At 37.1% G+C, this 15688-nt stretch overlaps 1 protein-coding gene across 1 annotated transcript in view; it reads left to right on the top strand.

The window, feature by feature from the left end:
* The window catches only part of Themis (thymocyte selection associated), a 170578-nt gene that overhangs the window by 142051 nt on the left and 12839 nt on the right, over positions 1-15688 (top strand). The gene's annotated exons all lie outside the window — the stretch shown is intronic.

Genomic DNA, 15688 nt, shown 5'->3' with positions numbered 1-15688 from the left:
AATGACAAAGTCATTGAGAACGTGAGCTGAGCATTTTATTCTAGCCACTGTCCCCTGGGCTTGTTATTTCCCAATGCTGCACATGCTAATTGTTTTGAGACAGTGTACATACTTGACTGATTGTCCGTTGCCCACCTCTGCTTAGCTTAGCATGTCAACACCTCTTTGATTTGAAATAGAAAATTTCCATCATTATGTTTTTTTTTTTTTTTTTTTTTTTTTTTTTTTTTTTTTTTTTTTTTTTGCCTAAGACATGCTTGGACAGTCCTTGGTCTATCACCTTTTCTGGTCTCCCAACAGAATCTCATCTCTTAAAACTGGAATTTTCTGAAATACATGCTGTTTTGAAATATCTTTAAAATGTTTCTTGCTTTGGTCCAGTCTTCCCTTGCTATCCTTCCATTCTTCCATTTTTTGAATGGAAATGTTTGTCCTGTCTTAATGGAATACTTATATTTTGATTTTTATGGAGGCTCATAGTTAAGATTTTGTCGATACACAGAGACTTTTGTCAATGATGGGACTATTAAAGACAATAGGGATTTATGCAGTTGGACTGGATGGATTCTGGATATGAGAAAGACTTGAGCCTTTGTAAGGTGTTAGAATATTTTAAGATGTGTTACATTTGTTTATGCTATGGAACATTTGTTTTAATGATACAAAGATGTGTTGTGTGCTTTTATGCTTCATTTATTTAACTCTGTGAAGCTGTGATTCTTTGCCTAATCTAAAACCCCCGCTGGTTTAATAAAGAGCTGAATAGTCAAATCGGCAGAAAGTTGGGGCTGGAATACAGCGAGAGAAAAATAGAAAAAATTTGGAAGGAGAGGAGAACAAGAGAACAAGGATAGGAGTAGATCAGGGGTCAGCCACTCATCTACATAGCCAGCCACAGAGTAAGAGTGAAAGTAAGATTATAGAAGTAATATAAAAGTCCAGAGACAAATTGATAGATAGGATAATTTTTTAAAAAAAAAGCTGGATAGAAACAAGCCAAACTAAGGCAGGGCATTTGTAAGTAATAATAAGCCTCTCTGTGTACATTTATTTAAGATCTGGATGACAGGCCCCCAAAGAAGCAAAGAGCCAAACGAGTTTTAATACAAAAAAAAAAAAAAGCAACAACAAAAAACCAACAACATTTTGGTGCTCCAATGTGGGGCTAGAGTAAAAGAAAATCTAACAACAGTGAAGCAATGGTGGCGTGGCGTGATTTAAAAGAGATGTATTCAGATATCGAGTGGACAGGAGTGGGCTTGTGATTGTTAATTTTCTTTGCAATTTGAAGGCATTGGAAATCACCTAGGAGTCACATCTATAGCTGTGTGTGTGAAATATTTCTCCAAAATGATTAAATTGAGGAAGGATTATTCATATTGAGTGTGGGTGGCGCTAGGACCCCATGCAAGAAAAAAAGGTGTATGTGTGTGTGTGTGTGTGGGGGGGGGATAATCCAAACACCAGTATTTTTCTTTATCTGCTTTTTGAGTACAGACTTAGCGGTGACCAGCCACCTCACACTCCCCCTGCCATGCCTTCCTGCCACAGTGGACTGTATCTCTCCTTAAATTGTGAGAGAAAGTAAAACCCTTCCTTAAAAATACCAATGAACAGTCCAGCTATCTAGTTCACAACCTTTGCTCTACCCTTTGCAAAACTTCCACACTGTGGCTTCTTTTGTTTGTCTGGAGAAATATTGAGTCAAGTCCTCTAAAAATACAGAAAAATCTAGCCTTATCAGCCCATCCTTGTATCAATCACTGACATTCACCTCAAGAGTTAAGAACAGTTTCTGAAATCCGATAGATGTGTCCTTATGTTGGATATAAGTGTATTATTGTTTTGATCGCATATCATAGGAAAAACTATATTTATAGATTTTTTTTTACTTAAAATGGGAGAAATACAAGAATACCCCCAAAAATAATTAGAATAGCATGGTGAACCCCCATGTACTGTTTCTTGACTTTGCCAACTGTCAATCGAAAGCCAGTTTAATCCCATCTGTATCTTTATTCTATATTGCAACTGAAGTGTATAAGAAATAAATGAGCTACCATTTCATTTAGTTTCATCAATAAATTACTTTATAGGTAACTCTAAGTGATAGAGATATTTAAAACAAACAATTCCATACCATACTTGAGACACTAGCAGTAATTCCTTACGGACGTCGTCATGAGTCAGGTAATGACATAAATTTGCCTAGCTGCCTCACAAATGTTTCTTATAGTTTAAGTCGTGCTCTAAAGAATATTCATGTATTGCAATTGGCTGGCAGATATTTATATCATCATTTTTGAACTTTTATTTTGGGAGGATTGGATCACATGTGCTACTCTGTACACTGGGAGGTTAAAGGATAGTTTAAGGGAGTTGTTCCCCTTCATTATGTGGGTTTTTTGAATCAAACGCAGGTTTTTGAGTTTGATTGTGAGTGACTTTACCCACTAGGCCGTCTTACTGGCACCTATTTTTTTGTCTTTTCGAATGTGTATTTCCTTCTACTTTTTTACTCAGTACGTAGAAGGAAAGAGAATGTTTTCTATAGGGAAGCCCACAGCATGGATTTTGTTGGTTGTATTCCTGTAGCTACAAGTGAACGTGATTCAGAACAGCAGTCACATAGTGACCACAGAGAAACTCGTATTAACTGGTGGCTGTTTAAGGGCCCTTTCCTGTTTGCCAAGCATCCCAGTTTCTTCTCTTAACTTCTTATTTATTTTGTCAGTTTCCTTCCTTGTTATCAAAAGTCAGATATCATAAACTGAGGTAGCATATATTCAAAGAAGACTTGCCTGTGGAGAAGAATCTTCCCAAAGTGTCCTTTGTGCTGTTTTTCTGTTTATTTTGTAGTTAATTTCTAAGGCTTGATAGTCAAATTGTTTACTTAAAAAGAATACAGCCAGGGTCGTGCATTTCAGTGAGATTTATAAAATGTCTTTCTTCCTTCTTTTCTTTTCTTTTTTTTAAGTTAGTATTTCTTGATCATTATTTCAAAGTCATAGGAGAGTCATGGTTACTAGGTCTTGGTTTTGTTTCCAGATAGCCAGTATCTCTCAAGTCAGGACATAAAATGACATCCATTTTTGACTTCATGGAATTACATTGCATTATAGACTCAATGAATCTAATGAGGTAATGATTATATTTTCTTGTTTAAATGAAATTAAGCCAGATAAAATGAACAAGTATTGTTTTAAAACATTGCTAAAATCAACCTGTAGATAAACATTGTAGAAAACACTGTTCGGAAGTAAAAGACAAGATTCATAAGAGAAGGAAATATTTGATAATATTAATAGCTAAGGAGTATAAAAAATTCTGAAATATATATTCCAAAAACAAGTTATTTATAAATATATAAGTTATATATAACATATACATACAAATATATATGTATATGTATCCAGTAACAGAACACAGAGGGATGGAGACAGTGGGCAAGATGCTCAACTACTTACTGTACAAATAGGTGTGAAATTTAGATATTTGGTTTGGACTCTCACCCTCAGTGAATTGAAACAGTCTAGGAAGTGAGCACAGATGTCTCCAGATCAGAATAATTGGAAAGAATGCCCTCCCTTGAATAGGAGTGATGACATTTCATTGGCTGGGGGCCATGATAGCATAAAAATGGGAATTTAGAAAACCAGTGAGAATAGAAATTCTCTCTCACTTTATTTTGTCGGACACCATGGTAACTGTTGCAGTTTGCACCCCCTCCCTTCCAAGATAGACTGAAACTGCAGGAAACTGTGAGCAAATTAAACCTTTCCCTCCATACGTTGTTTCCTCAAGCGTTTGTCACAGAATTAAAATGTCTAAGCAATGTTCTAGGTAAACAGAAAAGAACTTGCATCAACCCACATAAAGCTATTTAGGCACTACAGTGAACTGAGAAATACCAACTAAAACCATGAGGAGGTAATACTTCAGAATCTCTAGGATTTTTGAAGAGACAGTTACAACTCCCAAAATGGAGGAACTGAAATTTCACACATTCCTGAATGTATTTTTTCAGGAAAATCTTTTGCAGAGTCTATGAAGCTAGATGTATATGCACCCAGTGAAAAATATGTTGCATTTGTCACTTTGCTCACTGATCTGAGAAATGACCATCAGAAAGCAACCCCAAGGGAGGGGACTTTATTTTGGTTCTTAGTCTGAGAGGACAAAATTCATTATTGGATGAAGACGTGGCAGTGGGGCATGTTTGCTCATATCACAAGACAGAGAAAGAAGACTACTGGAGCTCAGCCAATTTTTTTTTTTCTGTCTGGGAGCCCCAGACTTGGGATGATGGTAACCTCATTCACAGGTTGTACACCCAATTCTTCTCTGGAAAATCCCTCACAGAAATACAAACATGTTTTTTCTTGATACTCCTAAGCTGAAAATTGAACTTAACCTTCATGCATCTTTATAGAAATCTGCATGTATGTTCACCTAACAGAAATGTGCAAAAGAGAAGCAGAGAAATAATAAATATTGATATGGTATCTTTTTATAATAGCTAAAAGTTAGAATCAATCCAACCACTTTAGTTCCTATTCAGTATATCCATTCAAGGAATATCCTATGTTATATCTATAAAGAAAGAACACAACCAGAAAGTACAGCATACTGCATGACTCAAAGCATATGGAATTCTAAACAGTGATGAAAATAAACTAGGCTAGGATGGTGCTTAGCTTGGTTTCAATTGCTTGAAATGCAATTGTGTTGAGGTGGGAATATTCTACTTCCCAGGGTGGTAAGTCCATGGGTGAATTTGATTTGCATTGAGTCATTATATTGTGTTTCTTTTATTAATTCATTGAAAGAACTATAAACTACAGTAAATAAATTTATAAAGTGTGCTTATAAGTAAAATAAATCTTTTTTTAAAACATGTAAAATTAACAGTTTTTCCACACTCCTGATATTTTTCTATCAGTTACAGTAAGGGGGAAAATCATGTACTTATTGCTTTCAAGATTTCAGTCAAAACTTGAAATTATAAGGAAGAATAAAATGGAGCTTTCAAACACTCTTATGTGACAACTTCACCATATTTTATTCTGTATTATTTAATGTTATCCTTACAGAAAATAGGTTGTTATAATTAATGATATATTTTTAAGCTAAGTAATAAGAATATAAAGATAATTGTCTATAATTTTCTATTGATTAAAACCGTTATTGTCAATCCAATGCTTTGTTACATTTAAAATTCAGAAAAAATAATGTCAACTTTTTTGATCTTAAAAAGCAGAGTTAAACTGTTATATATCATTGGGCACACTAGTAATTTCCAAAAATTGCTAAAATGATACAAAGAAACAATGTAATGACAAATTAAGACCATTTATTTAAAAAATGTTTGTGAAAGAATTTTACAAAATGCTGAAGATTTCACCATACAAATACTTGTAAACAACCTAGAATAGCATTCAGTGCTTTAAAAGCTTAAAATAAATTTAGGCAGTTATTACTTGTATAAAAATGTAACTCATCAAAGGAGGCTATCTATATAGCTGCATGAAAATCTAGGTTATTCACTGACAAATGTATTTTCTGTGTGGCTAGCTTGTGTTTCAATAATGAAGTACATGAAGAAGATTTTTATGCATTATGCCGTTATTCTGTCTCTGATGACTTGTGTAGGGAAAATATTGCTTTCTGGATGAATTGAATAAATACAACCACTGTCTGGAATTTTTAAAATTATACTAAAAGATGGCTAAAAAATGAGTCTACTTTTGGAATACATTTGCAGCTTCATTATAGACAAGTTACTAGGGCAAAGACATTGTAACCAGGAATTTCCAAGTTTTTTTTCTACATGATGTTTTGAATATTATTAATTTAAGAACTAAGCTATATAATATAGTAGAATCACCCGAGTAGGGGGAATGTCTCTAGTATTCATCTGCATCTTTTAGAGATTTGCTGATTATCTTGATGACAAAACATTCTATTTAAAATGAAAGATGTATCTACTTGTATTCAGACACATTCCCAAGTTCTTCTGATTTATAAGTAGTGAGAACACGAACGAACATACTCAAGTTACCTTTGATTGAAAAAGACTAAGAAGTTACTATAATAAAAGAGCTGTCTTGCAGAGATCATTTTGAAGATCGACTGTTTGGGCATATTTCTGATTTTGTATTCCTTCACTGATGAAAACAGACTATAATCTTTATAGCCTGCCCTATTTCAAACTTTGAAACTGTGGAAAGAGACTTGAAGAGGTGACTTAGTTAAGTGCTTGCTATATAAGCATGAAGAACTGATTTCAGATTCCCTGCCCACACAGAAGCAACTAAAGAGAGACTTTTTCTGTTTAGATCCATGTATTTCTGTGAGGACTCATGTTTATTAGGGAGAGTCATTATCTCTCTTAGTTTATAAATCATCTGAATTATGATCAAATAGTTAAATTTATATACCATAAAATTCTAAATCTAGACTTAGAAGTTGATGATGTTCAAATGTTTCCTAAACATACCACTAAATCAAACTTTCACTTAAAGTGTTTTTATTTGAACTATTTTTCTTTTAAAATTTCAATTGAGTTTTAAAAAATGCATGTGGTATATCATTAGAACAAACACATATACTATATATTTGTTTCTGAAGTATGTATATGCAAGTTAATGTACAAATATGGGGACTTTGTGTTCAAAATATTTTTACAAAGAATATATCATCAGACAGTTGGGTATGGTGGTGCATGCCTTTAATCCTAGCACTGGGGAAGCAGAGGCAGGTGGATCGCTATGAGTTAGAGGTCAACCTGGTCTCCAAAGTGAGTTCTAGGACAGCCAAGACTGTTACATAGAGAAACTCTGTCTTGAAAAGCAAGCAAACAACAAACAAAAACCCCAAGACTAAAAAAAAATAAAGAATAAGTACTGTACAGATGATTGATTTAGAAGCTATTACAAAATGAAAACAAAACAAAACAACATCAACAAAATACACACAGAAGAGATTAGAACACAAAAAATTCTGGCAACAGAAGGGAATGACATGTGTGCAGGCAGAGGGCAAACAATTTTCAGAATTGATGAGGTGCTTAGCAGGCCTGTGTCCAGCTGAAAAAAGAGGAGGAACCATGAGGTCTTCAAAAAGCCAGTGTGATGTGGAATGTTACCGGTGAAAGTGTTGTCAGCGTAGCCATCAAGTAGGAAACAGATCATCACTCTGCAGAGCCAGGAGAATGGGAGAGAGGGAGAAGCAGCTGGAAGAGTAGGGTGGTGTTACTAAAGATAGGACCAAGCCGGCACATGTTAGAGGAGAGTCAATAGATGAAAACTGTAAGAAAAGCAATTGATTTGGGAAGTCGGGGTGAGTCAGGAAGGGGAATAGCCACACTGCTTGGAGGTGGCACTCAAAAAAGGCTAGAGAGCACATTGTAAGTCAGTAATTGGGTGACTTTTCTCTGAGAAATCAACAAAATATCTTCTCACTGCAGACAAAGCACCACGAGCAGAAATAGACCAAAGTTCTACTCACGTTGGCTGGACGAATCTAAGAGTCTACCCACAGTTACTTAGATGAAGTTGTGTGAGGGATTATATAGGCTGCTACTTGACTGAACAAAAAAGATCTAACTCTCCAGCAAGGACTGACTGTCCATGTTTTGTTGGGAACGTTCAAGTTCCCAGCAACCCTCTCTCCCCTAGTAACCATGAACAATTATAAATCTTGAGGAAGGAACCAGCCTTGAGAGCCCCACCACACATGACATAAACACATCAGGTTCGATTTTGAGCAGAACTCCTTTTGGTATCACAGCTGACAGCTCAAGAGGCCATGACTAGCCAGAGGACAGATCTGCAGGACAGCAGTGAAGATAAGAGATGGAGAATCAGGTTTCACCTAGCCCTGTCGCAGTTGATGAAGTGGTTAGGGAGTTTCCTAAGTTCATGGATTTCTAGATTGCAGAAATCACATGTCAGATAAGAGGAAAGGGCCTGGTATCAAACAGATCCTGAGATAACTGAGTTGTCAGCAGGGACATTAATTTATATCAGAGACAAGTAGTGAATTGCAAAATGTTGGGGATTGGTGAGAGAAAAATGTAGAAGCTGGCAAATAATGGATGAGCAGAAACTGAGGATCTTGTTTGTAATCACCACAATTCAGCGGTTGGCATAGGGCTTCAAAGGCAGCCTGGAAGGGGAAGTGAGGTCAGGAGAAGGCAGATAAGGTTTCAGGATGGAGGGGGAAGGACAGTGTTGGCAGAGTGTGTGTGAGCAGAGTCAATTTTGAGGATGGGGCATTCTAAAAGGCAATAATGACTATATTCCATAGAAACAAGGGGTTAAAAACAAAAAAAGAAAAAGAATTGAACAGAGATATGCAGGACCCTTTCCAGTTCTATTGGTAGAAATAAAGAAAGGGAGAGTCAAGAACTAAGAATGCTATCAGGTACACAGTGTGGGTGTGACCTGGAAAAGAAAGGCTTTGCCTGGGATTCGGCTATAATTTGGAGAAAGTGTTTCTAATGGGGCCTAGCAATCCTTTCAACAGCTCACAATATATAGCACGTATGGTACATCACAAATATTGTCAATGTAGACAACTTGTGTTTTCACACCCATTAGAAATAAATTTCATGTTAAAATATTTATAAATATTATCAAGAATCAATTTGTGGGGTGAAGTTGCTTAGTTGGTACCGAGTTCTTTTCTAGCCCATAAGACACCCCAGGTTAGTCCACAGCACCACATGAACCAAGCATAGTTCATAGTTGCAGGTCCTACAATCTGAGTACCTGCAAGGTAGAGTCAGGAGGATTTGAAGATCAAAGTCATCTGTGGCTACATACCGAATTGAAGACCAGACCGCGATGTATGCAACCCTATCCCATAAGCAAACAATGAAGACAGCAGCAACCGCTGTGGTCAAGAAGCAGTCAGAAGAGCAGCAAGTGGCAGGATGTTGTCGGGACTGAGTCAGAGTGAGGTGACAGACAGCAGCTTGCACAGACCTTGCCCTATGTTGGCCACTTCATAGACACACAAGCTTTTTAGTTTTAGCAACATTTTAGTGCAGGGACGCCACTTACATTTCCACAGTGTGAATGCTTGAATCAGACTCATCAGAACCGTTCCCAGCTCAGTCGAATAAATGACATTGTTTTAGACCAAGTTGGCATATTCTCTACTTCTTAAAGGTTCCTGTGAAGGCATGGGTTTTAGTCCTCAGAAAATTGAACTGATTTAAAATGTAATTTTTAAGAAACAAATTCAAAATAATTTTGCTTGCTACAGACCTATTATATGGTCCACTGCAGCTCCCATCTGGCATCTGCAGCAAGGACGGCTCTGCTGGACACTGTTTAAATGCTGCTCATATAGCCCCTAATTCACAACTAATTGCACTCAGACTAATTTAACCAAAACAGGGTCACATTATTTTCATACCGTCGTACTTTCTGTTTTTTTTTTTTTTTTGACTTCTAAATAAGATGATTTGTCTGTCATTTAGGCACCAATTACCCTCCCAGAACCTGAGAGCTGTGATTTTTCCATTAAAACAGAAACTATGAAACTTGTGGACCATAACCATGCAAACCAATTCCTTTAAGATTTGCAGGAGAGTAACATAATGAAGAACGAGAAAGATTTGCCTGTGCCCCAAGAACCGTTGCGGCGTTCATGACATCAACACCTTGAGTACGCCGACCTTGGCATCTGCAGGCCAGGTGCTTGCCACATTAGCTGGAACACAGCCCAGTTTTGTGCAAATGTTTCTAGTATGTGGTGTAACAGGAAAAACATCTTTGAAGACTGCGGGGCTTCTCACTCATCTCAGAATAAGAGTGGTATAAATTAGCTATCCATTCTATTCTTATTTTACGACAGAAATATTTTGGTTAAGCGGTGCTTCTAATACTTACACCATCTTCAGCTGAATTCATGGAATTTTAGAGAAGTGAGGAGGGATGAATTGAGCTGGCCAGATATATAAAATATACTCTTGAAATGTGTCTTTGAAAGTGGGGATTTAAAACAGTCTTAACAGCACTTTGAAAGGTTTTATCCAAGAGAACACGGTAAGATGTTTAATATATGATATGTGATAAGGTTTCTAATCATGGCTTCAACCGAGATGGCTCTGCTTTGATATAAGGGCAATCATATTGAGAGGAAGAGGTAGTCCTTGAAGGGTTTGAATGAGGATTATCAGCTCTTATCAGGGCAATATGGTAAATAGGTACTTATATATTCATTTTCTAAAGATCAACTGTTGATTCTTCGATCCAAGAGAAAGGAATGGAGAGATAGAAGCCCCATTATGTGTCTAACCAAATGGACAGACTGGTCTGTCTCTCAAACAAACTGGGCCCAAGAAGATCTCAGTGTCAAGATCTATGCAACCTCCGCTGTTGATGGAGTTCCTCATCAGCTGTGGGTTAGGGCCCAGCTTGTGTGGTCAAAGTGAGGAGCCCAGGGCCTGGAGGGTGAGTGATGGTGGCCCAGAGTCCTGAGGCTGTGGAAAAGTTGGAACTCAGCTTCTGGTGGGGTAATGGAGTAAGGCCTGTTGTGTGTGGTCCCGAACAGACGTTCAGGAGCAGTAGAAGGCTAAAAGCAACTGGAAGGAGCATAAGGGTGCAAAGCGACACCTTCTTTTTAAAATCAGGAGTAGCAGCTGGATGTACCCCTCACCCTAGGTATGAAAAGGAATACATTCTGGGCAGAGAATGGCTTCAGTGACTATATGTGAATAATCGTGTGAAACCTCAGAATGTTGTCTGGCAGAGAGGACAGTGTGGATGGTCGGATCTAGATTAGTTTTCATAGTCTGTGTTCTTTCTTGCTTAGTACTTTCCCTAGAAGTATCAAATTAAATTAGAGTCTTACAGTGCATAATGAGAAATGTCTTGCTTTTTAAATTCACTTGATGACCTAAATTGCTTATTGTGCTGAAGCCATGTTACCAAAGAGAACACACAAATAAAGGCACATGACAAAGAAGAAAAATTACTCTTAAGACTTCCGTATTCTTACTAGCATTTTTAAAAAAAATAATAATATCATTTATCATTAAATTATTATCACCATTCAAAACATAAGGGAAACCAAAAGAAGCCCTCACATACAGAGAGTGAAGGAAGTCTGTTCCAAGGCCTGCATCTACTTCTCGAGAACTCTGTGGCAGTCGGGACATGAACTGTTAGCTTCAGTCTCCTGTGGGTGTTCTGGGAGCATGTAGTGCTCAGTCCCAGAATTAGTGTTACTGTAGCAAACCTAGGATTTCTCAGGACGGTGGTTACACTCTATGAGAGCACAAAAGCTGAGAAACCACAGGAAGAAAGTTAGCTAAGAAATCCCTGAATAATGCTGGACATTTCCTCTGAGTTACCAGTTAAACTGACTTTCTGAAGAGAAATAGTTTAGATGTTGGGGCAGAGCACTGTTTTAGGAACATTGAGGAGCTGATTTTTTTTTTAAAAAAACAAATCAGTTTGGAAAGGATTGTTCTTTTACAAAGTAAGATGTCTAATCAGGGTGTTCCCTTCTGTCCCCCGATATTATGGCATGGATATACAACCTGCTGACACATACACAATTAAAACTAAGAATTTGTGTTTAAAGCATAAGAAGAATAGCATCAAAAGTAATGCAATGGTCCTTTAATATCATTGGTCAGGATTTTTTATGACCAGTTCATTGGAAATCCCTCAGAACAAATTATTTCTTTTGATTGTGTAACAAAGAGTTGTAACACAGACCGGATGCATGACATTCCAAATCTGTGCCAGTTCACCAACTCTTTGCACAAATTTTATCAGTTTCCACCTTCAGTTCAAAGGTTTGATATCCAAGCAGTGCCAACCAGCGACCCCATTTTATGTCAGTTATCAGGCAATTCTCTCAAAGCCCAAGGTTCGGTGTTCACACTCAGTTCTTGATTCTCACTTTACCTAACATGACCATAATTTTCACTTGTAGACCAGTGGGTATTGAATTAGAGATATATAGGATAATATATAATCATATCTTTAATAACTACAATAATTAGCAAGCTTAAAAGTTCAGAATTTGAAATACATATTTGATGGATAAAGTGAATGCCTGAGGCAGAGAAAAGTTTGATTTTAACGTAGAGATACAGTTGGGATGTTAAACGAGGAGTTTTCCTAGATGTGACTATTACTCAGAATTTTCTCCACACTAAGACTGGATGAGACAACATCAGTCCAGGATTCGTGTTAACCACAGGTTAGCAGACAAGTAATAGCAACAATAAGAGATATAGTATATAACGAGATGGTAAGCACAAAAGCAGTAGGAAGTAAGGATGCGGTGCCCAGAATTCAGGGGAAGTGGACCATCAACCCAGGGATAACTGGAATACAGCTATCACCATTTACAGAGTAAGTGGGTCTCCAGTGGCCCTTCTAGTCAACACACGAAGATAGAAGCTGTGCTCTAAATGAAAGCTGAATATGTAGCAGAGTGAAGTCTGTGATCCGTGAAGCGAAAGGGAAATTCAGAGTAGAAGCATTTGAGAACCATAAGAGGGGACTTGGGAAATGAGAGAACTGAAAGCTGACAGATGGCAACTGGGCAATGGAGAAATCACTGTGGGAATTTTATTGTAGCAGAAAATAAATTGTAATTTAAGATATGGGAACCCAGACTCCTGATAATACGAACTCAGGAAAAAGGGATGAGAAGATGGGATTGGGTTAGTGACTTATGGGACATGCAGCTCCTTTGTTTGAGGTTGGGGACTGGGGTCAGGACCTAGTTATGAGTAAAGTAAAGCCTTGGAAAACCCCACAGGGCTCTACTAGAGGAGACTTTATTTAGGAAGTTCTTTCAGTAGAAAGTTATTAATTTGTGAAATGCTATTGTGTTTCTAAAATATTTGCTTCTACAACTGTTTGCATCAAGAAATGCAGGTGGTTTTTTTTTTTTTATAAACACTAGACCATCATGATCAGGTGACTATTTTTATGTGCTGTGACTTCCTGACAAATGTCTCAAATTAAGAATGTCTAAAGTTTCTTCTTTAGAATTTGGAGTCTTGTATTAGGAGCAGCCGGGCTGCATCCCTGGCACCTGGCCGCCCATATGGCTAGCTTATGCCCCGAAATAATTACACGGAAACTATATTCTTTTAAACATTTCCTGGCCCATTAGTTCCAGCCTCTTATTCGCTAGCTCTTACATATTGATCTAACCCATTTCTCATAATCTGTGTAGCCGACTAGGTGGCTTACCAGGGAAGATCTTAACTTGCGTCTGTCTGGAGTGGGAGAATCATGGCAACTGCTGACTGGGCTTCTTTCTCCCAGCATTCTGTTCTGTCTACTCCGCCTACCTAATTTTAAGTCCTATTAAAGGGCCAAGGCAGTCTCTTTATTTAACCAATGAAATTAACGCAAAACAGAAGACTGTCCTCCATCATTGGAGTATAGTATATTATTCATAATTTTTCACAAACTGCTAGATTCTCACCATCATTTTTATTTATTCGTTTGCTTAAAGCATTGGAGATATGTTTTGTTTCATTTTGTATTGTATGGGTACCAGAGAAGGAGCGGGAATGGAATATACACAGTGCACACATGGAGGCCAGAGGAACAGAGTTCAGTTTTCTTAGTTGTTTATGGTTTGTGAATGAGTCAAATGTAAAGTCGTCCAATAAAACTTGTGGATCCCAGGGACCAAACCCAGGTCATCACGTTTGGCAACAAGTGCCTTTATCCACTGTCATCCCAGGCGTCCCTCTATGTTTTCAAATTACCAGTTGAATTTGGTATGAAGAAAGTCATTAAACTATTTTTTCTATTAATCTAGTTTATTTTTCACTACTGAGAAACTATGATTTAACATCTATCTTGGCATTAATATATTTTCCAAAAGCATGTAATTATAAATCAAGAGGCTATGCAGATATTGAATCTTCATCGTTTCAAAAACTGTGTGATGATACTGCCTTGACACAGATTTAAAATTTCATAATATGCCATGAGTGTATATTTTGTAGCTTGTGAGTGAATTGAATGTAAGCCGTATGATGCTAAATAGTTGCATTTACTATCAAAACTCAAATGGTCCTTTGAGAAATCCCTGGCAGTATTACCAAGCTTCCATCCTTTGATTTTAGAAAAAGGACTTGAGAATTATCTATAAATGACTCGCCGCATTATTTTAATCCTCTACATAAACATATTGAGACGTTGTATTTGACAGTCTGAGGCTGTCATATATTTGCTTTGCCACACAACAGTGTCTGGGATAGATTTTTAGGATGAAACAGTCATCACCACACGATGTTCCTTGACTAGCTGGAAAATGCTCAGGGCATACAGTTCAAATCACATTTAATTGGTTCATGAAGCTGCGGGGTTGAGGCTGCTTGATCTGGTTTCTCTTGGTCTAAACTGGACTCCTATAGATGTGCTTCACCTCAGCTTACACAACTGGTACCCTTGGTAAACGGCATCTCATGGTCAGCTTCCCTCATGCTATGCTACATATGTTCTCATCACTTCATGGGAATGCAGACCTGAGAAAATAAACAATAGTGTGGATTGTTCACCCTCCAGATGTGTCAATATCCTGTTGATTCAAAAGGAAGCCATGTGGGTATGTGAAAAGTTAAAGCAATAGGGCCTGGTATAATTGCATGCAATGGACATTGATAACAAGGACACAATGATATGTAACCTTCAGTGAGGTCACTATTCTGTGCAGACAGACAGGACAAATGAATTACAGAATGACATAAATATTATGGTGGTGGTGGCCAGGAGTTATAGCTGCACCAATTTTTCTTTGTTAACTTGGGTGAATCAGGTCATCATACTGGCCTCTCATTTCTTTATATATACTTCCCAAGATTCATAAGCCTTTTGTTCTATAAAACCAAGATTTAATGTGTTAAATTCTATACATAATATGTATGAGGAACTTTAGAGAAAAACTCAATGTGTTGTCCTTGGCGCTAAATTTGCTAGTGTAAATGGCCAAATTTGGCTGGGTAATTTTAACTACAAATCTGCTAATATTTCATAACCACATTCAAACTCTTAAGTTTCTTGTCTAGATTTGATTATGAAGCTAAGGTCTAAAGTTTAATTTCCCCCTTAGGCTTTGAGTGTGGGATCATAACTGATGTATCTTTTGAAGTATACAATGTGTCAGTATAATGTCAAACATTATGATATATCCTATGTGTGTTACAGGGGACCATTGATGTGTGCCTTAATAATTAATCACTATGATGAGTCATTATCCTTAAATTGGACAAATGACTTTGTCAAAATTTCAAACTACTGACTAAAATACATATAAATTTAGAGCAGATATTAAATTTTCTTCTAAATAAAGCATAGAGATAAATGGGGCTGGAGATATGGTTTAGTGGTGAAAAGAAGGTGTTGCTCTTGCAGAGAACCTCGGTTTGATTCCTAGTACCCATGTAGACTCTCACAACTGTCTGTAACTCTAGCTCTAGGGGATCCAGTGCCATCTTCTGGTCTCCGTGGGTACCAGGCATGCAGGTGATATACACACATACATACAGACAAAGCACTTGTACATATAAATTTTTAAAATAAAAATCAATTTTAAAGAAGAATAAAACTAATGCAGAATTGATTTTTAATTATGTAATAAATGACAGAGTACTGTGTTGCTTGATTATCAAGATAACAACTGGGTAAGA

Source organism: Alexandromys fortis, unplaced genomic scaffold, assembly GCF_014885135.2.
Source record: "Alexandromys fortis isolate MF-2015 unplaced genomic scaffold, M_Fortis_MF-2015_v1.1 scaffold_14, whole genome shotgun sequence".
NCBI classification, from domain to species: Eukaryota; Metazoa; Chordata; class Mammalia; order Rodentia; family Cricetidae; genus Alexandromys; species Alexandromys fortis.
The sequence above is the reverse complement of the archived record's forward strand: the minus strand, read 5'-3'. Positions and strand labels throughout refer to the sequence as shown.